At 40.9% G+C, this 27,522-nt stretch overlaps 1 protein-coding gene across 5 annotated transcripts in view; it reads right to left on the minus strand.

Annotated features, from left to right (window-relative positions):
* The window catches only part of SNX24 (sorting nexin 24), a 193,649-nt gene that overhangs the window by 108,184 nt on the left and 57,943 nt on the right, over positions 1-27,522 (minus strand). The window contains exon 1 of one of the 5 annotated variants that reach the window (XM_050795569.1): positions 1,618-1,739. The exons of the other annotated variants lie outside the window; for them this stretch is intronic. The gene's annotated coding sequence lies outside the window, so the exon portion shown is untranslated. Of the gene's footprint in view, positions 1-1,617; positions 1,740-27,522 lie in introns of those variants that run through there. 5 annotated transcript variants of the gene reach the window in all.

Here is a 27,522-nt window from a genome sequence, read left to right on the forward strand (position 1 = left end):
CTTATAATCAATAAGAGGTTGGACTGTTTGGGTGAAGGAAAAGGGACAAGATGGAGGAAGGTGAACAAGATGGAGCAGTCCCTGTTGTTTCCGGGTTCTTCTTCACAGATTTTCCCGCGCCCGGGAAAAGAACCAAATCAACTGAGCATGCGCAGAATGACGTCAAGCCGAGGACACCAAAATTCAAGAAGCCACTCCTACACACACGCCCCGAACTCCTCCCCTTCCAGCTCCCAGGCATAAAAGCCCGCCGCCGGCCAGAGCCGGGGTGACTTCTTCGGCCCCCACATTTGTGGACCAGAGAACATCACCCGAGAGCGCAGGTGCGACTTCCCTGGCCCCCCACACCTGAGGACCAGAGAACTTCGCCCGAGAGTGTGTGCATATTTGCAATAAAAGACTGCCACTTTCTTATGTAAAAAAAACAAAAAACAAAAAACAAAACAAACAAACAAACAAAATAAAACCATTGCTACAACTGTTCCTTTATCAGTGCGGGGGAAGCTGTTGATAGATAGGGAAAATGATCATGAAGTAACAATAACCACATTTATACATCTCTATAGGAGAGAAGGTACTTCTCTCTCCATTACTAGAGGGGATTGACCCTGTAATGCATGCATACAGTGGGCTGCTGCACTCACCTCTGTCAATGCTCATTCAGAGGCCTGGATTCCTGATGAGCCTTGATGAGCAAAAGATCCAGTGGAACCCTGACCTCCCATGATTCTAGCTTAAGCTTCTGTATCTGCAACCTGCATTCACCTAAATGTTTTGGAAACCATATCTCACTGTTGGCTAATGATGCCTTTGGAATCAAACAAAACCCCCAAGTCTTCCCCAACAGTTCTTAAACAGGCAATTTTCAGATCTGAGGTTAGGCTTTATAATGACCTGTTAAATATTATCATGTTAATTTTGACTCTAATATTAGACAAGGCTGTTGAAACTTTTCGGGAAATCGATTCTGTCTTCCAAAACATGAGCCAGTGTTTTGCCAAGCTTTGTGTCATGTGTAAATCTGAAGTGCCTGCCCTCTGTGTCTTCCCCCAGGCCTGAGTTCTCACTCTACAACCTCCCTGCTGGTCTCCCTGCTTCACTCCTGCCCTGCAGCAATCTGTATTTCACAGCAGCCAAAGTGGCCCTTTTCAACCCTCTGGCAGATCCTTCCTCACTTCCTACTTCCCTCTCACTCACTCTGGTCCAGCCACACCAGTCTCCTCACCCACAACTATAACAGGCACATTTCCTCACTGCCACCTATAATAGGCTTTTGAATGCTTTTTTCTCTACCTAGAAAGCTTCTCCCTCATTCTGTTCAATTGTTGTTCCAGGTCACCTTTTCAGAGAGGTGTTATCTACCCACCTGATCTAAAACAGCAACTAGCTCCCATCATTCTCTATCCCCAGACCTGGCTTAGTTTTCTTCTGTGCATTTACCATGGTCTGGTGTGTGCGCACATACACACACAAACATACATACACACATACACACACCACGCACATACAATGTTTGCTTGTTGGTTGGCTGACTGTCTGTTTGTCTAATAAATTATAAGCTCCATAATGATAGGAACTTTTGTTCACTGTTAACATCCTCACTGCCTTAAACATTACCTTGCAACACAGCAGGTTGAATCCATGAAAAATAAGGAAGGAGAAGAAAAGGTGAGCAGGTAGTTGACAGCTGGACAACAAATTGGGAAGAATATGTATAAACTTCAGTCCAGTTCAGTAATCTAATAGTGGAAAGGGTAAAATGAGTTATTTTTGTTAGAACAACCAATAAGTTAGACATAATAGAAGCAGACTATGCAATATAAGATTGGGTTTCTTATAGAAAGGCAGTTGTAAATAGTCAAAAGAAGACTGTACATGAGAGCCCGAAAGCTATGAAAATGAAGACCAAGGCCTGCCACAGTGGCTCACATCTCTAATCCCAGCAGTTTGGGAGGACAAAGCAGGAGGATCACTTGAGCCCAGGGTTTCAAGACCAGATGGACAATATAGGGAGACCTCATTTCCACAAATAATAATTTTTAAAAATTAGCTGGGTATGGTGGCACGTGCCTGAGGTCCCAGCTACTCTGGAGTTCGAGGGAGCCCAGGGAGCTTGAGTCCAGGGCATTCATCACTTGAGCCCAGGGGGTTGAGGCTGCAGTGAGCCATGATTATGCCACTTCACTCAGAAGAAAAGGAGAAGGGGGAGGGGGAGGAAGGAGGAGGAGTGAGAAAAAGAAGAAGGAGGGAAGGGGGAGGGGGAGGAAGGAGGAGGAGAGAGAAAAAGAAGAGAGAGGGAAGGGGGAGGGGAAGGAAATGGGAAGGGGGAAGAAGGATGGGAGGAGGATGGGAGGGGCAGGGGGAAGAATGGAGAAGCTGGAGGAAAGGGGAAGGGAAGAAGGAGGGAAGAAGAAGAGGGAAGGGGAGGAAAAGGGAGGGGGAGGGGGTGGAAGGAGGAGGGAAGAGAAGGAGAAGGGGAGGTGAAACGAAAGGGAAAGAGGGGAAAAAGGGGAGGGAAGGGAAAGGGAAGAGAGGAAGGGAAGAGAAGGGGGAAGGAAGGCCAGGCCTTTTATCAATAAGAAACTACCAGTCTTAATAATTAGTGCTATTCTAAGAAGCTACATGATATGGTAGAAAGAGCACCAGTCTGGACTTAGACACACCCGACACCCAGATCTGCTGCTTCCTGGCTATATTTCCTTACAGATGTTGCTTATCAACTTTGAGCCTTAGTTTCCTCATATGTAAAATAGAGATGATAATGCCTACTTTCTTAGGTCTGGTGATGGAGTAAATAAATAAGACAAGATACATAAAACCCTTAGCACCTAGCCTGGCACATAACTGGTGCTCAATGCATTCTATTATCCTCCTGAATATAGTAGTGATCTCAGTTATTCATGGTCAACTATGGTCTGAAAATATGAAATAAAAAATTCCAGAAATAAACAATTTGTAGGTTTTAAATTGCACACTGCACTGAGTAGAGTGGTGAAATCTCACACTGTCCCATGGTGGTGTCTTGCCTGGTCGCAGCTGGCACATGAACCCTCCCTTTTTCTGGCAGCTTTACACCGTCTGCATCCCCACCCATTAGTCACTTAACTAGCTGTAGGAGCTCAGTTATCAGATCAACTGTTGCAGTGCTGCAGTGCTTGTGCTCAAGGAACTTTTATTTGACTTAATAATGGTCCAAGTCACAGGAGAAGTGATGTTGGTGTATTGTTATAATTTTTTATTTTATTATTATAATATTCTTGTTAATCTCTTACTGTGCCTAATTTATAAATTAAACTTTATCACAGGTGTGTATATATAGGAAAAAACATAGCACATATAAGGTTTAGTACTAACCATAGTTTTAGCCATCCACTGGAGGTCTCTGAACATAACACCTGAGGATAAGGGGGAACGACTGTATTATTTGCTTTCTCAGAAATCAAAATGGAATCCAAAGCAATTAATAGCCATAATTTCTTCAACACACCATGAAGTACTATGATATGCTACGCTTATTTCTAAAAATACCACATTCTCATTAAAAACCTATGTAATTCAAAAGATCAAAAACTTTAAAAGTGTTTTCTGTCTCTCTCACATACACATGATGGATGAATGGATGAATAATTATTTTTTTTAACCAAAAGAAATGTAAAGCGTAAGCTCGGGTGGCTGCAAATTTCTTGGTTCATTCCTGATGAGTCGGGGGCTCCTTTCTATGGGCATCAGGAAGATGAGATCCAAGATTCACCTGTGTTCTTTCAAGGCTGAACTTATGGTCCTTTTTAGACCCCAGGAATGGAAGGTTGCTTGGGAACAGCATCTGCCAGGTTCAAAGCTCTGCCGCTGGGCTCTGAAAGATGGGAAAAGAAGAAGTGGAGAGGGACAACCTCTGTGCCTGTGAAAGAACACAGGCCATTTTGTGAAGTCTACTACAATTAAGGGCCCTCCTCATAGAAAGAAACTTTTTCTGTTCTATGAACAGGTGTCAGAGAGCATCAATTCACGGTTTTAAAAGCCCCACTTACAAGAAGAAAGCAAGCTCTTAAAGGTCACAGAATACTCAGCCCTCTTTCAAAACTCAGAATTTTGATTCTTCTTTTTTTTAGTTTTTACTTGTTTTAGAGAGGGGGTCTCATTTTGTCGCCTAGGCTGGAGTGCAGTGGTGTAATCACACCTCACTGCAGCCCTGAGTTCCTGGGCTCAAGCTATACTCCCACCTCAGCTTCCCAATTAGCTGGGACTACAGGCACATACCACTGTGCCTGGCTAATTGTTTTTAGTTTTTATATTTTGGTAGAGATGAGGTCTTGATTGTTGCCCAGGCTGGTCTTGAACTCTTGGCTTCAAGCGATCTGCTTGCCTTAGCCTCTGAAAATGCTGGGATTACAGGTACTGAGCTATGGTGCCTGGCTTAATTCTTCTTAAAAAAATACAGATAGACAGATAGACAGATAGATATCTAGACCTGCCATGTGCTAGACCCTATTCAAGGCGTCTGAAGTCTATCATTGAAGTAAAATGACAAAGAGTTCTGTCTTCATGAAATTTGCATGCCAGCACGGGAGACAGAAAACAAATAATGAATATAAAAACTAAACTTACAAAGTAAGTTTTAGAAAGTGATTACCTGGCATGGGGAAGGGAGAGAAAAAGAAAAAGGTAAAAGAAAGTAGGTAAAAGAAAGTAGGATCGCTAGGGGAAAGGTTGTAATTTTCAATAAACTGCTCAGAGAAGGCAGCATTGAGAGAATGACAACTGCAAAATATGAAATTATACCACGGAACCCAGGAATAGCTTTTATTCCTATTTTAAATTTAAGTTAACCTACTTAAAAAAAAAATGCCCAATGCCGGGCGAGGCGGCTCACGCCTGTAATCCCAGCACTTTGGGAGGCTGAGGTGGGCGGATCACCTAATGTCAGGAGTTCAAGACCAGTGTGGCCAACATGGTGAAACCCTGTCTATACTAAAAATACAAAAATCAGCCTGGCAATGTGGCATGCGCCTGTAATCCCAGCTACTCGGGAGGCTGAGGCAGGATAATTGCTTGAATCCGGGAGCAGAAGTTGCAGTGAGCCGAGATTGCACCATTGTACTCTAGCCTGGGCGACAGAGTGAGACCCTGTCTCAAAAATAAATAAATAAATAAAAATAAAAAACCCACAAAAAAAATGCCCGATACTTTAAATACTATGCTTTAAATACTAAATTTATCTGATGAAAAATTTACAACTATGTTTCTATATTAAACCAACTACTACCTCTTCTAGATACATGTAACCAACACTGTCAAAGATTTTCAGAAAGCAGTTAGGAGTCTAACAAGGCTGGGCCTCAGCATGAATCACTGTCATTCTTCATGTAGAATCAGCATTTCTAAAGCCATACATAAGGAGCCACTAAAGAGAGAGAGAGAAAAAGGCCATTCCAAGAGCTTCTTGTATTGATTTCTTTTACTCCAAACAAAGAGACTCTCCTACTTACATGATATATCATAATCAGGTAATTTGTTTGACTGCTTTAAAGAAAGAACAATGGATTCAAGAAAAGGTGTTGACTTGCAAAAATACAACCATTCTGCAAGTTTTGTTTTTGTTGTTACTATGGGTTGCTTTCCCTTAGTAATATGACATATGTGGTCTCTACAGAAAAACTGAAAACGCAAAGCTCTAATTCATGCCATTCCCAAGAGCCTGAGCTAAATCTAAAGCATCCAACATCTGAAAACTCTTACATCGCTACCAATGTAGGAAGAAATCTTTTTTTCAAGTCTTACATCTAGGTTTCACATATTAGACTTTCAAAACTAAATCCCCTACATCACCTGGATGTGATTTTTTTTTTCTTTCCCTCCATAGGGTTTCTTTACAGAGACAGTACAGCTGTGGATCTTCTGCCAAGCATTTTTCCACAAGTCAGGACACATAGACTTAAAAGAAACTTTTGAGTAAGACCTTTCCTGGGCTCCTAAAAATGGTTCACAAGATAAGGAACTAACACCTCCAACCACGATTAGTGCCTTTATTTTCCAAATATTTGCTCTCTAGGTGACCAACCCCTTTATCCCTTACCATGGCTTTGCCAAAGCTATCCTTTTACAAACTAAAATTCTCAGTGTCAAATATGGACATGTAAGAACATTTCAGAGAGGCAAGCTGCTGGGCCCTCAGGGATAAATAGTACATCCAACTGAAACACAGCGGAGAGTAGGAAAGATATGCTTTTGTTAAAATTTAAAAAAAAAAAAAAAAACAGCCTACAGAGAGTACATTTTTGTTTTATTTAGTAAATATATGTGCATAATAGTGATGTATGTGTGTGTATGTGTATATATATTCTTTACCAAAAATGCTGGGAGAAAAAAATGTCAATGTTGACTGGGCATGGTGGCTCATGCCTGTAATCCTAGCATTTTGGGAGGCTGAGGCAGGAAAATCACTTGAGATTAGGAGTTTGAGACTGGGAAGTACAGTGAGATACTGTCTCTACTAAAAAGAAAAAAATGTTAATGTTTAAGAGGGATTATGCATAATTTTTCCTATTTGCACATTTCATGTTTTCCCCTCAACTTTTCTGCATTGAACATGTATATCTCATTTTTTAAATTTTTGAGTGAAAACATTCTATAATTAGAAAAAATATCTGTGAAGCAGAAACCTGAGTTCCAGATCCCTCTTTGACACTTATTAGCCATGTAGACGGAAAATCACTTCTCAGCTCTATGGCTGTTCATCATCTAGAACATTCGGGGACTTGAGGGGGTTGACCAGATTGTTTTCTAGAGTCTTAGCATTCTACTTGTATATAACAACTGTGTATTGCTTTGTCATGTATATGGCTCTGCAACTCCACTGTAAGGTAGAGATGGTGCCATATACACATACTGTGTGCCACACTTTATATACTGTGCAGGATAAACAAATGCTAACTCATTCATAATGAACCATGCATGCTTACTGTACCATTCAAAATAATATTTCCAGGATCAGATTCTGTTGTCTTAGTCCGTATCTTTCTTACCAAACAGCAAATTCACTTCTCAAGGCAGGATAACCCTATCCTCTACTTGACTTATGCTACCCTACTTCTCCATCCTTTGTGTAATTTCTGATGGTGAAATCAGAGAGCTCTAACAAATTTAAACTCCAAGTTAATCTGGCCAGACAACAGTTCTCAAAAAGGCTTGACCACATGGCCTCTGCTCATTTCACATGCCTTATCATCCTACTGGCTTTTCCAAACTTTTCACACCTCTCTCTCCCTTGACCTGAAAAAGAAGACAATCAAGTCTGTACCTGACTGTCTATCTGAATTTTCTACTTTCTAGATGTTTCCTCTTGCCTTGGAGAGACACATAAACTATCCTACGTCTAAACATTGTAAGCAAACACCTGCCCTCATTCTTAGGAAAGGATGAACTTGCTCAACAGGACACTATTAGAACAATTCAGCTATCCATGATAATGTGACAAATACATTGGGCCCTTTTAAAGGCATTTTTCTAAAGTTGTTATAACCCTGTGCCTCCACAGTATGGGAAGTTTGTTGGGCCCTGATGCATGTAAACTGTGTAGCCAGCATCTGGTTTGGGAGGGAAGCTGGTGTATCAGCAGGCTACCTGGCCTGTCTCCTGGCTTACTGTGCAAAAACACACTGTCTCTGACAGGTGAATAAGAGGCATCAGTGTTGTTTGTTTATTTCAATTAATGTAATTATATTTTAGTTTTAATTATTTTCCTAATATGTAAAAAATCCTGAGTTAATCCACCATTGGGATCTTTTTAATATGCTTTCTAAAATGCAAAAAACAAACTAAAATGACTAATTTTTCTGGCTATAAAGTCAAAACACCACATCAACTACTACAGAAACTACTACAATTTTCCTGCACACATTTCTTTCTGACTGCAAGATATGACCCCTAAATGAGTTTTGTACTTTTTTTTTATTCAAAGATATTTCCACTTCATTAACACAATTCTTTATATTCTACTTCTTTGCTAGTACCAAGGAGAAATTCCAGGCTTTAAAAGATTCAAATGACTTTATCTAAATCAGACCTGGACTCTCTCTTCCCAATATGCCGATTTACATGAAATCTCTTAGAGTTTCTCTGCTTCCATAAAACACGGACGCCACTGCCCATCAGGGCCAGGTTTGCCTCTTTGCACAAACAGTCCAAAACAGTTTTCCTGATCTGTTTCAACTTGAAGTGTTGTCAATATATGGATTGTCTTGCTTTCTAATTCAGTGAAAAAATCTAGTTTTCCATTAGTCTCTGCCTTTCTAATTTTCGATACAGCTTTACTAAATGTAATTATTAAAGGCAGATTCAAGAAAGCAATTACTGAGCTACTGGTTTGTATCTCTGAAGTCTTAATAAGCGACAAAAAGTTGTAATTGCACTAAGAGCATAAAATAAATTTTCATATAGATTAGACATATACACGCTTAAATTTGTATATGGGGAGACATGTTTAAGAGACAGCATATAGGGAATCCCCTCTTAAATCACATTTTAGCCCTCATTTAAACTTTATTCAAAGGCGGTGCAGTATGTTGTAAAGAGTAGAAAACTACATTTCATAAAGGCCACATTCTGTTCTTTCTCAGGACTCTGTGACTTTGGTAAACCACCTAACTTGTCTGCATCTCTTTTTTTGTTCTATCAATAAATATGAGAATGTTAAATTAGATCATCACCACATACTCTTTGAGCTCTAAAAGTCTATAAATTATTTATTAAATTCCCAATCTATGCTAGGCTCTGTACTAGACACAGGACAGAGTAAGGTATTATACAAATTCTAATCCACAGCTTCAACAGGCTTCAACAGGCTTAAAACTTACTAAAGAAGAAAAGACAAGTAAATATGATTACTTATGAAGAAATAACATTGGGTAATATAATATAACCCAATGTTATAAAGTAAATTATCTTTCCAAAAGTCCTAAGGAATAGCTGTACATGTAAACGGGGGGTGTAACTCCCTTGGTAGTCATACAAATTATATAATTTGGCCTTCAAACTACAGGCAAATAGGAGAGTATTCATTATATGATCACTTAACAATGGTCTTGGGCAAAGAACAAACTCTGTGTATGGGGTCCACTGCCCTGTTATAATCTGAACCATGCACCCCATCACCACCACCTCCCAATTCATATGGTGAAGCTCTAACCCCAATATGACTCCTGACCTCCGGTGATCTGCCCACCTCGGCCTCCCAAATTTCTAGGATTACAGGTGGGAACCACCAGGCCCAGCCTGTTGGCATTATTTTATTTTGTTTTGTTTGTTTATTTATTTATTTATTTATTATTTTTTGAGACGGAGTCTCGCTCTGTCACCCAGGCTGGAGTGCAGTGGCACGATCTCGGCTCACTGCAAGCTCTGCCTCCCGGGTTCATGCCATACTCCTGCCTCAGCCTCCCGAGTAGCTGGGACTACAGGCACCCGCCACCATGCCTGGCTAATTTTTTGTATTTTTAGTAGAGATGGGGTTTCACCATGTTAGCCAGGATGGTCTAGATCTCCTGACCTCGTGATCCACCCATCTCAGCCTCCCAAAATGCTGGGATTACAGGTGTGAGCCACCGCGCCTGGCCAGAATTATTTTAAATAGTGCCTACTATTTACCTTGAACACCATGAAGCTAGAGCACCCACTTATAATTCTATCTTATATTTACTTAGTTGACAGATGAAGAATGCAGCTTTATGATTTCTGTGCTAACAGATTTTGGGCAGGGTCCTTACACAAAGGCCTAAAATTTTATGATGCGTATCATCACCACCACAATTTGAAGATACAGCTGCAAACTTAAAACCAAACCACAGTGGCTTTCTTCAGGTCCTCCTTCTTGAATGTTTGACAACTGAATGTGAAAAAGGGGAGAAGTGGGGAACAGAACCAGGCAAGCAAACAACATGTTTATTCTTTTGGTTCCATAAAGAAGTGAAAAACCTGTATACCAGGTCCACACAGAATCATGTTTGGATGCCATATTTCAAGAAGTTCATTGTCAAATGAGATAGAGTCTTTTCCATGGAGAAGCCAGAGCAGGGCCATAGGGCTTCCCCTTTGGCATTTGAGAAGCAAGGAGAGATGTTGAGGAGCAGTCTTTTTTTTTTTTTTTTTTTGAGATGAAGTCTCACTCTGTTGCCAGGCTGGAGTGCAGTGGCACAATCTCGGCTCACTGCAACCTCCACCTCCCGGGTTCAAGCTATTCTCCTGCCTTAGCCTCTCGACTACAGGTGCACACCACCACACCCAGCTAATTTTTGTATTTTTAGTGGAGATGGGGTTTCACCATGTTGGCCAGAATGGTCTCGATCCCTTGACCTCGTGATCCGTCCCCCTCGGCCTCCCAAAGTGCTGGGATTACAGGCGTGAGCCACCACGCCCAGCCCAGTCTTTAAATACTTTCAGCACAAATGAGTAGAAGGAATGTAGTGAGGTTTTCTAGATCTCAATAACAGAATTAAAGCCAGCTAGGAAGTTTTCTGAACAGTCTAGAGCTCAGAAAGAAGACCATGATGGAGTATGCCATGCAAGCATAATGAGCCCACATCCCAAATCACCCCCCAGATAAGGCTGAATTGACAGTTTCCAAGCAGCTTATGTAAAGGAAGATTACCACTCAACCCAGACTCTGGTCAGAGATTGTATTTTGGGAAAACAGACAACACACCACTGTTAAGTAAACAGCCTCTTCCTTTAAAGTGAGTCAGTAAGGGCAGGGGTGTCATCAGCCATGGAAATAACAAACACAGAATTTGGGATGCAGAATGTTAAAAATAAAGGTCCCAAATGCACTGTTCAAGCTTAAAGTATTTGGTAAGGAAGCATCAGGATCAAGGCTCAGAATAAAATCATCTAAGATAAAAAAGCACAAAATATTATAAACACGAAATCCGAAACAGTCACTTTAAAGAATTAAGAAAAGTGAGAAACATTCAACTTCTAGCTTTATGATGCCAATGGAACAAAGCAGGCCCCCCAGGATAAACCTTAAGAGGGGGCCAAGGAAATGTACTAGAAGGAACCAACTCCACAGAAGGGCTGGAAACAAAAAGCAGAGATCCAGGTCTCCCTGGAAACAGAGTCAAAAGCACATTTTCCTCATGCAATCAGAATGAACAAGTCTCCCATGCAGACCCAGACTACTAATAATGAAACAAAAACCAGATACAGTGGAAAGTCTGTGTGTTTTGTCTTAATTCTGATATTAAGTGGCCATGCTATCTTGGATAGATCATTTACTCTCACTTCTGGCTCAGGTTACTTTATTTATTCACTGAAAAATTATTGATCACTTTTATGTGTAAACATGTGCTACAGGATGGGAATTCAGTGAACTAAGGGCACAATGAATCATCTTCGCCATGCTATGAGGGGAAGATAGACTACTGAGAGGGCATGAAACAGGAGAGCCCAGTCAGGGCTAAATCTCTGAGGAGACCATGATGAAACAGGCCTGAACCCTGGGGGAAGTTGATGGTGGATATGAGGACAAGACAAAGAGGAAAGGTCAGTTTAACAAAAGAAACAGATTACCTGAGGAACTGAGACTGTGGGACTGGAGCTCAGGGCACAGGAGCGCTCCAGAGCGGCTAAGGTAGGCAGAGAGCAGACCACACTGAGGGCCTCACAGGCCACACTAAAGACCAGCCTTTACCTTACAAGAAAGGAGAAGCCACTCAATGATTTTTAAGTGGGAGCTGACATGATCAGATGTGCACTATGAAAAAAAAAAGTTTCTTTAAGAGACAACTGCTTTGTTGCCCAGGCTAGACTATGGTGACTTAATCGTAGCTCACTGCAGCCTCCAACTCGTGAGCTCAAGCAATCCTCCCACCTCAGCCTCCTGAGTAGCTGGGATTACAGGTGCACATCATCAGGCCTGGCTAACTTATTTTCTCTTTTGTAGAGATGGGGACTTGCTATGTTGCCCAGGCTGGTCTCAGACTCCTGGGCTAAAGCAATCACCCTATCTCAGCCTCCCAAGTTGCTGGGCTTACAGGAATGAACCACAGTACCTGGCCATGAAAAATATTTCTGATTGCAAAATGATGAATTCTAGAGAGCTCAGGGTGAATAGGGAAAATGGAGTAGAAAGTTATTATAGCAGTCCAGGGTGAGATGACAGGGCAATGGGAGGGAGAGTGATGATGGAGATGGAGAAGATGAAAGTGGGCAAATTTTAAAAGATGATTAGGTGGTGGAGTTAACAGCACTTGGTATAACAGTTGAGACCATTTCAGATTTCATATTTTCAGATTTGGGGCACTCGGCCACTAAGTATAATGCAAATATTCCAAAGTCTAAAAAACCCTGAAATCTGAAACATTTCTGGTCCCAGGCATTTTGGATAAGGGATACTCAACTTGCATCTGTTAGTAGCATTTCCTCCCACCTCCACCTCAACTGGACCAAAGGAAAAGTGGTCAGACATCATCCAACCCAGAGCCTTCATTTTTAAAAGAGCCACATCCGCACCTAAATTCCTTCTCTCAACTCACTCATCAAAGCCTGTCTTTCCTCAGGCTGGGCCTTTGGAGGAGCAGTAGGGATGACCCTAATTTTGAACTATTCCCTATATTCTAATAACATTGGTCCTGAAATGAAGAGGAAAAGAATTTCAAAAGTAAAAATGAAAACAAAAGGCAGTAGAGAAGGGGGTGGTTGTGAACAGAGAATAGCTTGGGCTGTAGACCAACGGATTAGCCTTAGAGAGCTGAGGTCTCAAGACGTCCTGACACACAGCAAAGCGTACAAACCCTGAACACCACAGTGGTAGGATTAAAGTCCTAATGCAACTTTGTTCTACTGGATTTTTTTCAATGATGTTTCCCCAAGTAAACTTTATCTCTGGTGATTGTCTTAACTTCCTAACTTCCTAATCTTCTTCTTTTACCATTTTACTCCTAATAGTAAAGTGATGGTTCACTATTTATAGAATAAACTGATGTCTTTCTGCCTTGAACCTACAAGCTCTCAATCTACTCTGGCTTCAAAGTTGCATTCCTCATTAGTGAAAAGCATGCACTACAAAGAATCATTCCATTAGGTAGTTTGTGAAAGATAACCACACCAGTGAAATGTAATCTTGTCATTACTACAAGATCTGCCTGTAGTAATGGTGCATTCCTTCGGCAAGTATTTATTAAGCACCTTCCCTGCATCAGACTCTGAGCTGGGGCTGAGTGGGCAGCAAAAGAGACACGGTTTCTGCCCCATGAAAACCTCAGGGATAGACAGATAGGCCAATGGTAAGCACATAACTGACTAAAATGGGAGCTACAAAGAAACGCCGATGGTGCCAAGAAGTCATCTTAATAGGTAAGCCTGGCAGTGCTGAACCACTCCAGGGATTTAACACTGCCCTCTACTCTTCACGGCACAGCCAGGTTAAGGCAGCTGTCCTCACAGGTATACACATGCTTGGGTGCTTGTTCCTGTCAGTTACAGCTCTTTCCACTCTAATACTCAGACCCTAGACTTATCTTTGGAGACTGAAAACCTAGATTCAAATTCCAGCTTTCCCACATACTGGCTGTATGACCTACAGTAAGGTTTTAAACTCTTTGAGCATCTGTTTTTCCACATGTTAAATAGAGACAGTAACACTTACTCCGTGAGGACTTAAATAAGTTAACATTTATAAAGCAGAGTATGGTATCTGACATAGACTAAGCAATAGGTACTATGTCTAAGTGTCCCTGAATCTTAATCAATGACAATAAAATCATTTAAACTAGCATTTAATGAGATTGCAAAACCCCTCATTCTAACATATCTGAATGCCTTTTTAGCTTTGGTAATGAAGAGTCTAACCAGAGTACTCTGAGACTGTGAGTCCCTTGTTAATGTAACAATGCTACATTTTTCATCAAGTTATCACATGTGGAATAAATGCATGCCTTTTTATAACAGTATCTTGAATAGGTAATACAGTCATATGGTTTAAAAAGAAAAAAAAAGATACACAGTGAAGTCGGTCTCACAATCACAACCTTTCTTAGGGCAAGTCCCAACGCTTCACTCCCCACTCAAGTGCTTACCATAAGATCCTTTCAGCGTTGCTACATGCACATTTGAACAGAGTCAGTCTTAAGTCCTTCCCTTCAACACAAAAGGCAGCACAGGACATTCTGTTCCACCTCTTGCTTTTTCACTCAGCAGTAGACCCTGACGATCTTCCCATATCAGGACATAAAAACAGTCCTCTTCTTCCTTTTACTGCTACATAATATTCTATTGCATGAATACTGTTATAATAAATGTCTTTAAGGCTACATTTCTTTCTTCACTGACAAACTTTCCTAATTATAGTTCTGGCAGTGCGTGTTGGGAAAAATGGGTAGAAATACAATATTTTCATCTGCCTTAATTGTTCTTACTCAAAAACTAACAGCAACTAATTATTTTTTATATTTTATACAATCTATATAGTCACTATGCTACAGTTTACAAGAATAATTTTTCCCTTAAGTTATTTTAAAACATCTGCACTGTATTTTACACATAACAGGATCATTTTTCTTCGAGTTTATATGGGAAAAGTGCCGGCTGCTACAGTATCCAATCAGTTACCCTGAGGAGATGTCAGCTGTCAACCATGTCTATTGTAGTGATTTCCCTCTCCTCTCTCCCTTCCCTCTCTGGGTGAGCTGTCAAGTTTCTAGTTTCTGACGTGCATTTACATCACTCAATGACATCTGACAGCAGTGAAAGGCCACAGAAAACTGCTTATTGATCAGAGCAAAACTAGTTGACGGAACAGATGAGGTTGTATCACAGAAATGCAGCCACATTCAGGTGATGACATTTTGCTCCCCGTACACAAGAGCTTAATGGAATACAACTTCATTATATCATGCCACTTGTGCTTACAGCACCAAACCCATCTCCTGACTGTTTTGTCTATGCAGTGATGAGGACAATCTATTTGTGCTGGTTTCAATGTATTACTAACCTGATTTGTTCATGAACACTTGCAAACTACTCGTGAATCTGTCCTGACAAATATACCAGAAGACACTGAAGTCTCAATCTTACCAAAATCTAATTGTGCTGTCCTTAAAATGAAAAAAGAAAAAAAAAATTACCATTCAGTGAGTTGTAACTGCCCAGTTATACTTTTAAGTTAAAATTTTATATCACAGTGTTAAGAAGTTTCAATAGATTTTTAATTCTTGTGCCATTGTCAGGAAAATAAAAATTGATAACTTGAGATACAGTTGAATTTTACTTATAAACAGAAGAATTTAGGTGTTTCTAAGAACTAAGATACCAGATTAAGCCCCGCTGCATACAAATTGTTCCCTTCAGTTATAAAGATAACAATTTCAACTACTTCCCATTTCCATTGCCAGTGTAGATAAATGACCGCAAAATTATAAATTAGTACATGTCTGGAATAGAGATCATTAAGTCAGACAGACTCTTAATATTTTGCCATGTGACTTCTCAAACAGAAGAAAAGGAAAAGGCAGCAAATGGGACAGAATTGCCAGCCCCCTGATTCCTAGGTGAAAGAATGCTAAAACTTTACCCTGAGGGCTGTCTGGCTTTTATCTCTACTCTTTAATTCCTCCCTTGAGGAGGGAGTGTTCCTCCAAATTACAAATTCCCACACTACCGTCACAACTCGGCCACATCTGCATCCTATCTGGACTTGATTTTTTTTCTAATAGACTTTTTACTTCAATAAGATTTAAAGAAAACTTTATGTCACAAGTAGATATGAGAAGCCAGTATCGCTTGCTATAAATAGAAAGTGAGTATAAAAGTGAAATACTCATTTTAAAATTACATTTCTTGTTTAAGGTTTGGAGCCTGAAGTTACTCCTTCTTCCTTAGAGAGATTAGCAAAGTAAAGCCAAGTTAAAGTTCTTGGAGAATTGTTTAGGGTGGTGGAGAAAATGACATAGGATTAAAAGATAAGTGAAAAGGGAATAACGTTCTCCTTTTTGAGTCAATGTTATTCAATGTCTAGGCACCACTTAAATCATCTCCTGTGGCACTGGTGGCCTGTAGCCAAACCCAGAGAACACAAGCAGAGGAAGCTGCATGAGCAGGGGCTAGAGTCACGCAGCTGGGGCTCACGACAGCTCTGTCGCCCAGGCTGGAGTGCAGTGGCCGCATCTCAGCTCACTGCAAGCTCCGCTCCCGGGTCTGCCATTCTCCTGCTCAGCCTCCCGAGTAGCTGACTACAGGCGCCCGCCACCTCCCCGGCTAGTTTTTTGTATTTTTTAGTAGAGACGGGGTTTCACCTAGCCAGGCTGTCTCGATCTCCTGACCTTGTGATGTCCTCCCTCTGGGATTACACTGAGTAAAAAGTTACTTCAAATCAACTGTAAAAAGTAGGCCAGGCGCAGTGGCTCACGCTTGTAATCCCAGCACTTTGGGAGGCCGAGGCGGGCGGATCACCTGAGGTCAGGAGTTCAAGACCAGCCTGGGCAACATGGTGAAACCCCATCTCTACTAAACATACAAAATTAACCGGGAATGGTGGTGTGTGCCTGTAACCCTAGCTACTCAGGAGGCTGAGGCACAAGAATCACTTGAACTGGGAGGCAGAGGTTGCAGTGAGATCACGCCACTGCACTCCAGCCTGGGCAAACAAGGGCAAAACTTCACTCAAAAAGGAAATACCAACAGCACATAAACTCTAAAGAACTGCTCTGAGAAGTAAATGAGATTATGCATGTCAAGTTCCAAATACTTTCACTTCGTACACTTTCTGTTGTAGGCCTATCTGGAAACAAAAAAATTGATTCAAATCAGACCCACTATGCCATACTCACAATAAGGCACACGACAACCATTAAACACAATCTTGTAAGGTGTCTGTACAGTGACAGACAGGAGGGCAGCATGGTGGAAACCCAGAGTGAGCCAGGTATGGGGTGCTAAGTGGAGAGGTGACCACCGCCCTGGCTGTTCCCAGACAGCCCAAGTCTACTGCTGTTATCGCAGCACAAATCTCAATACTACCACTTTGTACTTTCAAAAACATTTCAGTTTGGATGCCAAGTTGTATGGTCACCCTAGGAATGCAGAGGAACACTTCACTACCTGCAGGTTCTGCGGTCTTAGAGGCCTCCGCATATACCTGAAGTGCCTGTGGTTGTTTTATATGTATTTATTGATATACACATCCTCCACCTGACTCTTGGCTGTTATTCTGTCTCCAGTGTCTATTTAAGACTTTACCAGATAGTAGGTACTTAACTGTGGCTGAATGATTAATCCTGAGACATCCACAACTCAATGGATTACTATAAACCTGGTAAGACTGAGTTCAACCAGGAAGGTAGTAAACGGTCAGGGTCAGGTGAAAATCATTTAAATTTGAGTTCCCAAGTAGTATCTCTAAATCTGCAACCTATAATTATAAACCTGCTCTTGCAGATGGAAGTTATACCTGAGTTGGAAAGAGAGGAGGATCTTGAACTAGTGCTTAGGAAGTCTGGACAGATCTCCAATCAGGTGTTGCTAGGGTTATTACAGGCTGAATATCCTTTATCCGAATTGCTTGGGACCAGAAGTGTTCCAGATTTAGTATTTGTATCATACTTACTGGTTGAGCATCCCAAATTTGAAAATCTGAAATCCGAAATACTCCAGTGAGCATTTCCTTTGAGCATCATGTTAGCACTCAAAAAGTTTTGAATTTGGGATGTTCAACCTGTATAAATTTTTTGGATGCAGTTAAGCAGTAGTGCCTGTATTTCCTAAGCCTCCTGAATGAGTGGCTGAGGCAGGCCACCTATGATCAATACAGTGAAGACCCAAAATCACAGGCTTCTGCTCAGGAGTGACGGGACCTCTCAGGGTGCGCTGATAGAATGAACCCAACTGTCAGATACTAATTGTCCCACATACCCCTCCCCTCCTCCCACCACCCAGTCTCCCACTTCACTCCATTCTCTACCCGTAGCTGATAACCTCAGATGGAATCAGGATGCTTACCTACCCCCCGCACCCCACCCACAAAACCTGTAAAGTCAAATATGCCTATTTAGTCTTGTTTCACATCTACACAGCTGGAGTGTGGGTTATAAAAACACAATACATTCTAAAATACTTTCACGGAGGACATTAAAGACTTGGAAGAACTTTTCTGAATGGACACATCTATGTTCTTATACATTTACTTAAAATGTCTCCTGGGAAACAACACCCACACCAGGCCTGCTAGAAGCTGACTGTGTGTGGTGGCTCATGAGTGGGGCAATGCTAGACGGCTGCTCCAAACAGGTCTCGAGCATCAGGCTGTCTTCCTTTCACATGGGTCTAAAGTGGTGGCATTTTTTTTTTCCAGTTAAACTCCATGGAGTTTAAGTGAAAGCCAAAAGAACAATTAATCTCAGATTTATTATTAATGTGAAACGTCTAGTTTTCTTAGTTGACATGTTCCTTTGGCCAGAGTTAACAGCATACTGAATAGCATAAGACATATTAAGCTGAATTATCTGATGATCATGTAAATTATTAATGAGTCTATAAAATACAGAAAAAGCTGTAACTATAAGAAACATTTTTAAATACTGGGATCATGTAATTATAGATTTGTAGAAAAGGCTAGACATTTAAAGAACTTAAAATAATTTAAAAATAATTTTTAAAAGACTAGATATAAACAAAGAAAATAATAATTAAAAAAAAGATAAAAAGGCTGGAAGTGGTGGCTCACACCTGTAATCCCAGCACTTTGGGAGGCCGAGGCCGGCGGATCACCTGAGGTTGGGAGTTTGAGACCAGCCTGGTCAACATGGAGAAACCTTGTCTCTACTAGAAATACAAAAATTAGCAGGGTGTGGTGGCGCATGTCTGTAATCCCAGCTACTTGGGAGGCTGAGGCAGGAGAATCCCTTGAACTCAGGGGGCGGAGGTTGCAGCGAGCTGAGATTGCGCCATTGCACTCCAGCCTGGGCAATAAGAGTGAAACTCTGTCTCAAAAAAAAAAAAAAAAAAAAAAAAAAAAAAAAAGACTAGGTATTCCGCTGGGTAACTGCTTTACTTCAACAATCTATCATTCTCAAGCTTCTCTTGCTCTAGGGTCTAAAACTATGTTAAACTTAACCCACAGAACCCAAGAATTTATACAGCTGCAAAAAAATATAAGGTCTCCTGTCCTTACTATGCCATTTAACTATAGGACCAATTAGACATAACACACATTTATGTTTTTAATATTAATATGCATTATATTTATGTATCATTTAATGTAATTACTGGAACATATTGTGTACCTAGGAAGAGACTTAGAACAAATCTGTAAATAAGAGTATTTTAATTAGAAAGGACTCCACCAATAGAAGGGCTTTGTTACATCATAAATGTATCAAAAGCTTATCGAAAGTATAAAAATGTATCAAAGCTTCAAACATACCCTTCTCAAACAGATTCATGCAGCAATTATGCTTTAAATTACAGGAGCATGGAATAGATACACCACAGTAAACCAAAACTTCAGGTTAATTAGGAAACAAAACTCAGCATTAAGCACATGGCAAAAACTTTCCAGGTTTTAAAACTCCATTCAACATGGGCCTTCATTCATGCAATAAAGATGAGCTGAGCAGTGTGCAGGTGCTCAGTCCACAGGAGATAATTAGATGCATAAAGCATGATTTGCAGGTCAGTCAGACTTCACAGACCAGTGGAGGGAAAGACCTATTCACTGGCCAAAACACAGTGCAAAAGTTCATATAAAAGAACATAAACATGGTACATTAAAAGTGCAGAGGAGGCTAGGTACTGTGGCTCACGCCTGTAATCTTAATACCTTGAAAGCCTGAGGCAAGTGGATCACTTGAGCCCAGGAGTTCAAGACCAGCTTGGGCAACATGGAGAAACCCTGTCTCTATTAAAAAAAAAAAAAAAAATACAAAAATTACCCAGGTGTGGTGGCGCATGCCTGTTGTCCCAGTGACTAGGGAGTCCGAGGTGGGAGGATCATCTGAGCCTGGGGAAGTCAAGGCTGCAGTGAGCCATAATCATGCCACTGCACTCCAGCCTGGGTGACAGACTAAGACCCTGTATCCAAAAAAAAAAAAAAAAAAAAAAAGTGCAAAGGAGAGTGCAACCACCTCTGTCTGGGACATTTAGGCAATGATTCACAGAATGCATGTGTCTGAGTGGAGTATTGGGTTCTCTGTGTACAGGGTGAAAATGAGACTGAAGAGGCTGGGGATGCCTCAAGTCTAGGGAACAATAAGTAGAAAGATACAGTTCCAGAACTGCAATGATATATCTGTGCAACAATGGCAGACTAATATGAGTTGAAACTTGGTTGAGTCTGGGGGAAGACAGTCATCAAAAGGAGGGGAATTGAACTGGCTAAAAGAAGGTTAAAGAGGTAAGCTGGGACAAGACGGGGAAAGAGCTCTTTTTAACCATATGCATGGTAAATACATCTGATAGCAATAACTTAAGCATGACAGGGTCACCCTGAGGATGACCCTGTATAGCACACACACCTGAATGTGTGTACTGGGCTAGGGAATCCAGTAGTGGCCAATACGAAGATTCTGTTCCTTGTCTGTAAGGAACATCTGAGCCCCCATCCCCTCCCATAGAACATAAGGTGTACAGAGAATTGAGGCCCTGAGTTTCATGTGGAATGAAGATTGCCAGGTGGAGATTGTTAGAGGGAAGGTGTTAAGTGGAAATGCTATATAAACTGCATGCTTTTTGCAAGTGGTTGTGGTTTTCCTGCCCAGCTCCCTGCACTGAGCTGTGTGGTTATCTTCCCTGGTCCTCTTTCATTTCCCCTGTATGTAAACAATAAAACCCCATGTCTCCTTTGTTGGCTCTGCATCTCTTCTTCAGCCTCTTGAACCTGGTGCCATCCCCACTGGAATCGAAAGGGGTTCAGCACTACACTACACCTACAAGTCTGACCTGCAGGCTATAGAGAGCCAAGAGGCAGTAGAAATATTCAGAAAGGCAAACTCAAAAGAGGTATGGAGAGACACAGCAGGAGAGAGCCTATGAGAAGAGTGAGTGGCACTTCCACCATGAGTACACAGGGAAGGTGGGTGAACAAGGAGGAGTGTGAGCAGGGGCCAGAGGCCACAGACATTACAGGTGAAGAGCCGAATGCCCAGATGAGGGACAGACAATGACTGTTCTCCTGTTTTATGTTGGGAAACTGGGCAGATAGTGAAGCTCAGGCTCAGACTCATAAAGATATTGAAGACAAAAGAATATTGTTTGTTTATGGAAGAGAAAGGTGGAATGGAGATAATGCAATCAGTTTTGGGACATCCCAAAATTAGGATGTTCTACTACAGGATGTCCAGGGGCAGACACCCAGTAAGAAGCAAGTCAGAGCAGAGTGATTCCAAATGGGCAGCTGTGGAGGAGGACCCTAGGACCAGGCATCTACCGGGCACCTCTGGTATTACCTTAAGGCCAAGGTCAGGTAGAACATGTGTGTATGATACATCCAAAGGAGAGAATGGAGGGTCAAGATCCTGTAAGATGAATCTGTAAAGTCTAAGGGGGCAATGACAGGAGACAAAAGTCAAAAGAGTGAGGAGCCAAGTAAACCTTCAATGGGAGCAAGTGTATGGAACAAAGGGAGCAGCAGGGCAACAGTGTCCAGGACTTAGGCAATAAATGGGATGCCCAAATACCTCCTGCATACCAGTCCCGCTGGACCTGGCTCATCATTCCTAAATTCCTAGAATATTTATTATATCCTTGTGTTTTGTCCCTAACCATACCCTTGTTTTCATTGTTGTTTAACTGCTATCTCTTCATGTAGCCTATAAATTTCAAGAAAGATACTGCATTTTATAAATCTTCTACATTCTCCTTATTGTCCCCCACCATCAACGCATAAAGTAGAAACAAATAAATACTTAATAAAAAGAAAACAAGCTGTATTTCAAGAGATCCAAAACCTAAGTATGATGCAATAGTTCTTCATCATAAATACTAGCAATATTTTGCTTTTTTTTTTTTTTGGGATGGAGTTTTGCTCTTGTCACCCAGGCTGGAGTACAATGGTGCAATCTTGGCTCACTGCCACCTCCGCCTTTCGAGTTCAAGCAATTCTCCTGCCTCAGCATCCTGAGTTGCTGGGATTACAGGCATGCGCCACCACACCCGGCTAATTTTTGTATTTTTACTAGAGACAGGGTTTCACCATGTTGGCCAGGTTGGTCTTGAATTCCTGACCTCAAGTGATCTACCTGCCTCGGCTTCCCAAAGTGCTGGGATTACAGGTGCAAGTCACCGCACCCGGCCATATTTTGCCTTTTCAAGAGATATAAATCATTTTTGCCTCTGAAAAAGGAACATTACTTAGAATGATAACTGAATAAATTTTTGGCTCTTAGTTCTTTAAAAACATTTTATCCTTTCCCTAGTTGTTTTCTTTCTTTTTTTTATTTTTGGAAACTGAAGTTTCACTCTGTCGCCCAGGGTGGAGTGTAGTAGTATGATCTCAGCTCACTGCAGCCTTGACCTCGCAGGCTCAAGCAATCCTTCCACCTCAGCCTCCCAAGCAGCTGGGACTATAGGTGTGTGCCACCATACCTGGCCAATTTTTTATATTTTTTGTAGAGATGGGGTCTTACTACACTGCCCAGGCTAGTCTCAAACTCCTAGCCTTAAGCAGATACTCCTGTCTTGGCCTCCCAAAGCACTGGGATTACAGGTGTGAGCCACTACAGCAGGCCTTCAGTTATGTTTTCTATACCACACCATTTTTACATGGCCATATAGAACCAAAATTTGAATTTAATATCCAATGCACAGACCTGCATGTTCTCCATTCTAAATTTTTTAAAAAAAAATTTAAAAGAAGGAAGCACTAAACATGGAAACCAGTACCAGCCATTGTAAAAACATGCCAAAATGTAAAGACCATCGATGCTAGGAAGAAACTGCAACTAACGAGCAAAATAACCAGCTAACATCATAATGACAGGATCAAGTTCACACATAACAATACTAACCTTAAATGTAAATGGACTAAATGGTCCAATTAAAAGACACAGACTGGCAAATTGGATAAAGAGTCAAGACCCATCAGTTTGCTGTATTCAGGAGACCCATCTCACATGCAGAGACACACATAGGCTCAAAATAAAGGGATGGAGGAAGATCTACCAAGCAAATGGAAAACAAAAAAAGGCAGGGGTTGCAATCCTAGTTTCTGATAAAACAGACTTTCAACCAACAAAGATCAAAAGAGACAAAGAAGGCCATTACATAATGGTAAAGGGATCAATTCAACAAGAAGAGCTAACTATCCTAAATATATATGCACCCAATACAGAAGCACCCAGATTCATAAAGCAAGTCCTTAGAGACTTACAAAGAGACTTAGACTCCCACACAATAATAATGGGAGACTTTAACACTCCACTGTTAACATTAGACAAATCAACGAGACAGAAAGTTAACAAGGATACCCAGGAATTGAACTCAACTCTGCACCAAGCAGACCTAATAGACATCTACAGAACTCTCCACCCCAAATTAACAGAATATACATTCTTCTCAGCACCACATCACACTTATTCCAAAACTGACCACATAGTTGGAAGTAAAGCACTCCTCAGCAAATGTAAAAGAACAGAAATTATAACAAACTGTCTCTCAGACCACAGTGCTATCAAACTAGAACTCAGGACTAAGAAACGCAGTCAAAACCGCTCAACTACATGGAAACTGAACAACCTGCTCCTGAATGACTACTGGGTACATTAGAAATGAAGGCAGAAATAAAGATGTTCTTTGAAACCAATGAGAACAAAGATACAACATACCAGAATCTCTGGGACACATTTAAAGCAGTGTGTAGAGGGAAATTTATAGCACTAAATGCCCACAAGAGAAAGCAGGAAAGATCTAAAATTGACACCCTAACATCACAATTAAAAGAACTAGAGAAGCAAGAGCAAACGCATTCAAAAGCTAGCAGAAGGCAAGAAATAACTAAGATCAGAGCAGAGCTGAAGGAGATAGAGACACAAAAAACCCTTCAAAAAAATCAATGAATCCAGGAGCTGGTTTTTTGAAAAGATCAACAAAATTGATAGACCACTAGCAAGACTAATAAAGAAGAAAACAGAGAAGAATCAAATAGACGCAATAAAAAATGATAAAGGGGATATCACCACCGACCCCACAGAAACACAAACTACCATCAGAGAATACTATAAACACCTCTATGCAAATAAACTAGAAAACCTAGAAGAAATGGATAAATTCCTGGACACATACACTCTCCCAAGACTAAACCAAGAAGAAGCTGAATCCCTGAATAGACCAATAGCAGGCTCCGAAATTGAGGCAATAATTAATAGCTTACCAACCAAAAAATGTCCAGGACCAGACAGATTCACAGGCGAATTCTACCAGAGGTATAAGGAGGAGCTGGTACCATTCCTTCTGAAACTATTCCAATCAATAGAAAAAGAGGGAATCCTCCCTAACTCATTTTATGAGGCCAGCATCATCCTGATACCAAAGCCTGGCAGAGACACAACAAAAAAAGAGAATTTTAGACCAATATCCCTGATGAATATCGATGCAAAAATTCTCAATAAAATACTGGCAAACCGAATCCAGCAGCACATCAAAAAGCTTATCCACCATGATCAAGTGGGCTTCATCCCTGGGATGCAAGGCTGGTTCAACATACGCAAATCAATAAACGTAATCCAGCATATAAACAGAACCAAAGACAAAAACCACATGATTATCTCAATAGATGCAGAAAAGGCCTAGGACAAAATTCAACAGCCCTTCATGCTAAAAATTCTCAACAAATTCAGTATTGATGGAACGTATCTCAAAATAATATGAGCGATTTATTACAAACCAACAGCCAATATCATACTGAATGGGCAAAAACAGGAAGCATTCCCCTTAAAAACTGGTACAAGACAGGGATGCCCTCTCTCACCACTCCTATTCAACATAGCGTTGGAAGTTCTGGCCAGGACAATCAGGCAAGAGAAAGAAATAAAGGGTATTCAACTAGGAAAAGAAGTCAAACTGTCCCTGCTTGCAGATAACATGATCGTATATTTAGAAAACCCCATTGTCACAGCCCAAAATCTCCTTAAGCTAATAAGCAACTTCAGCAAAGTCTCAGGATACAAAATCAATGTGCAAAAATCACAAACATTCTTATACACCAATAATAGACAAACAGAGAGCCAAATCACAAATGAACTCCCATTCACAATTGCTTCAAAGAGAATAAAATACCTAGGAATCCAGCTTACAAGGGATGTGAAGGACATCTTCAAGGAGAACTACAAACCACTGCTCAATGAAATAAAAGAGGACACAAACAAATGGAAGAACATACCATGCTCATGGATAGGAAGAATCAATATCGTGAAAATGGCCATACTGCCCAAGGTAATTTACAGATTCAATGCCATCCCCATTAAGCTACCAATGACTTTCTTCACAGAATTGGAAAAAATTACTTTAAAGTTCATATGGAACCAAAAAAGAGCCTGCATTGCCAAGACAATCCTAACCCAAAGGAACAAAGCTGGAGGCATCACGCTACCTGACTTCAAACTATACTACAAGGCTACAGTAACCAAGACAGCATGGTACTGGTACCAAAACAGAGATATAGACCAATGGAGCAGAACAGAGCCCTCAGAAATAATACCACACATCTACAACTATCTGATCTTTGACAAACCTGACAAAAACAAGAAATGGGGAAAGGATTCCCTACTTAATAAGTGGTGCTGGGAAAACTGGCTAGCCATATGTAGAAAGCTGAAACTGGATCCCTTCCTTACTCCTTATAGAAAAATTAATTCAAGATCGATTAGTGACTTAAATGTTAGACCTAAAACCACAAAAACTCTAGAAGAAAACCTAGGCAATACCATTCAGGACATAGGCATGGGCAAAGACTTCATGTCTAAAACACCAAAAGCAACGGCAACAAAAGCCAAAATTGACAAATGGGATCTAATTAAACTAATGAGCTTCTGCACAGCAAAAGAAACTACCGTCAGAGTGAACAGGCAATCTATAGAATGGGAGAAAATTTTTGCAATCTACTCATCTGACAAAAGGCTAATATACAGAACCTACAAAGAACAAAGAACAAAACCACAATGAGATACCATCTCACACCAGTTAGAATGGCAATCAATAAAAAGTCAGGAAACAACAGGTGCTGGAGAAGATGTGGAGAAATAGGAACACTTTTACACTGTTGGTGGGACTGTCAACTAGTTCAACCACTGTGGAAGACAGTGTGGCAATTTCTCAAGGATCTAGAACTAGAAATACCATTTGACCCAGCCATCCCATTACTGGGTATATACCCAAAGGATTATAAATCATGCTGCTATAAAGACACATGCACACGTATGTTTATTGCAGCACTATTCACAATAGCAAAGACTTGGAACCAGCCCAAATGACCATCAATGACAGACTGGATTAAGAAAATGTGGCACATATACACCATGGAATACTATGCAGCCATAAAAAAGATGAGTTCATGTACTTTGTAGGGACATGGATGCAGCTGGAAACCATCATTCTCAGCAAACTATCACAAGAACAGAAAACCAAATACCACATGTTCTCACTCATAGGTGGGAATTCAACAATGAGATCACTTGGACACAGGAAGGGGAACATCGCACACCAGGGCCTGCTGGGGAGTGGGGGGAGGGGGGAGGGATAGCATTAGGAGATATATCTAATGTAAATGACCAGTTAATGGGTGCAGCACACCAACATGGCACATGTATACATATGTAACAAATCTGCACATTGTGCACATGTACCCTAGAACATAAAGTAAAATAAAATAAAATAAAATTAGATGTGACAAAAAAAGGTTTAATAGTTCACATTTTAAAAATTGCTGCTACACACACTCTCAAAATTGTAACTATGTGAGGTGATGGATATGTTAATTAGCTTGATTGTGGTAATCATTTCACACTGTATATGTATTATCAAAAACATCACAGCCTGGGCAACATAGTGAGACCTCATCTCCAAAAAAAAAAAAAAAAATTAGCTGGGTGTGGTAGCACACACCTGTGGTCCCAGCTACTCAGGAGTCTGAGGCAGGAGTATTGCTTAAGCCTGGGAGTTCAAGGCAGCAGTCATCCCTGACTACGCCACTGCACTCCAGCCTGTGCAACAGAGTGAGACGCCATCTCAAAAAACAAACAAAAAAAATCCAGACCACACTGCACATCTTAAATACACACAATATTTATGTGTCATTTATACCTCAATAAAGCTGGAAAAAAGGGAGAGATCAAGATTTTTAAAATTGGTTCTACTAAAGTCCTTGGTTTTCCACCTGTGAGTTAATCAGTCCTAATAAGAAAAACTTTCCCCGACTCTCCTTTAAGGATTATCCCCACAAGAGCATACACTGCCTTGGGAGGTTAAGAGCTCACCGCATTCCCTCATCATTGTCAGATAAGCACCTTGCAAAAAGTCAAGTTAAGTGTTGAAGGAACTTTTTACTAT

The sequence above is a fragment of the Macaca thibetana genome, chromosome 6 (genome assembly GCF_024542745.1).
Source record: "Macaca thibetana thibetana isolate TM-01 chromosome 6, ASM2454274v1, whole genome shotgun sequence".
NCBI classification, from domain to species: domain Eukaryota; kingdom Metazoa; phylum Chordata; class Mammalia; order Primates; family Cercopithecidae; genus Macaca; species Macaca thibetana.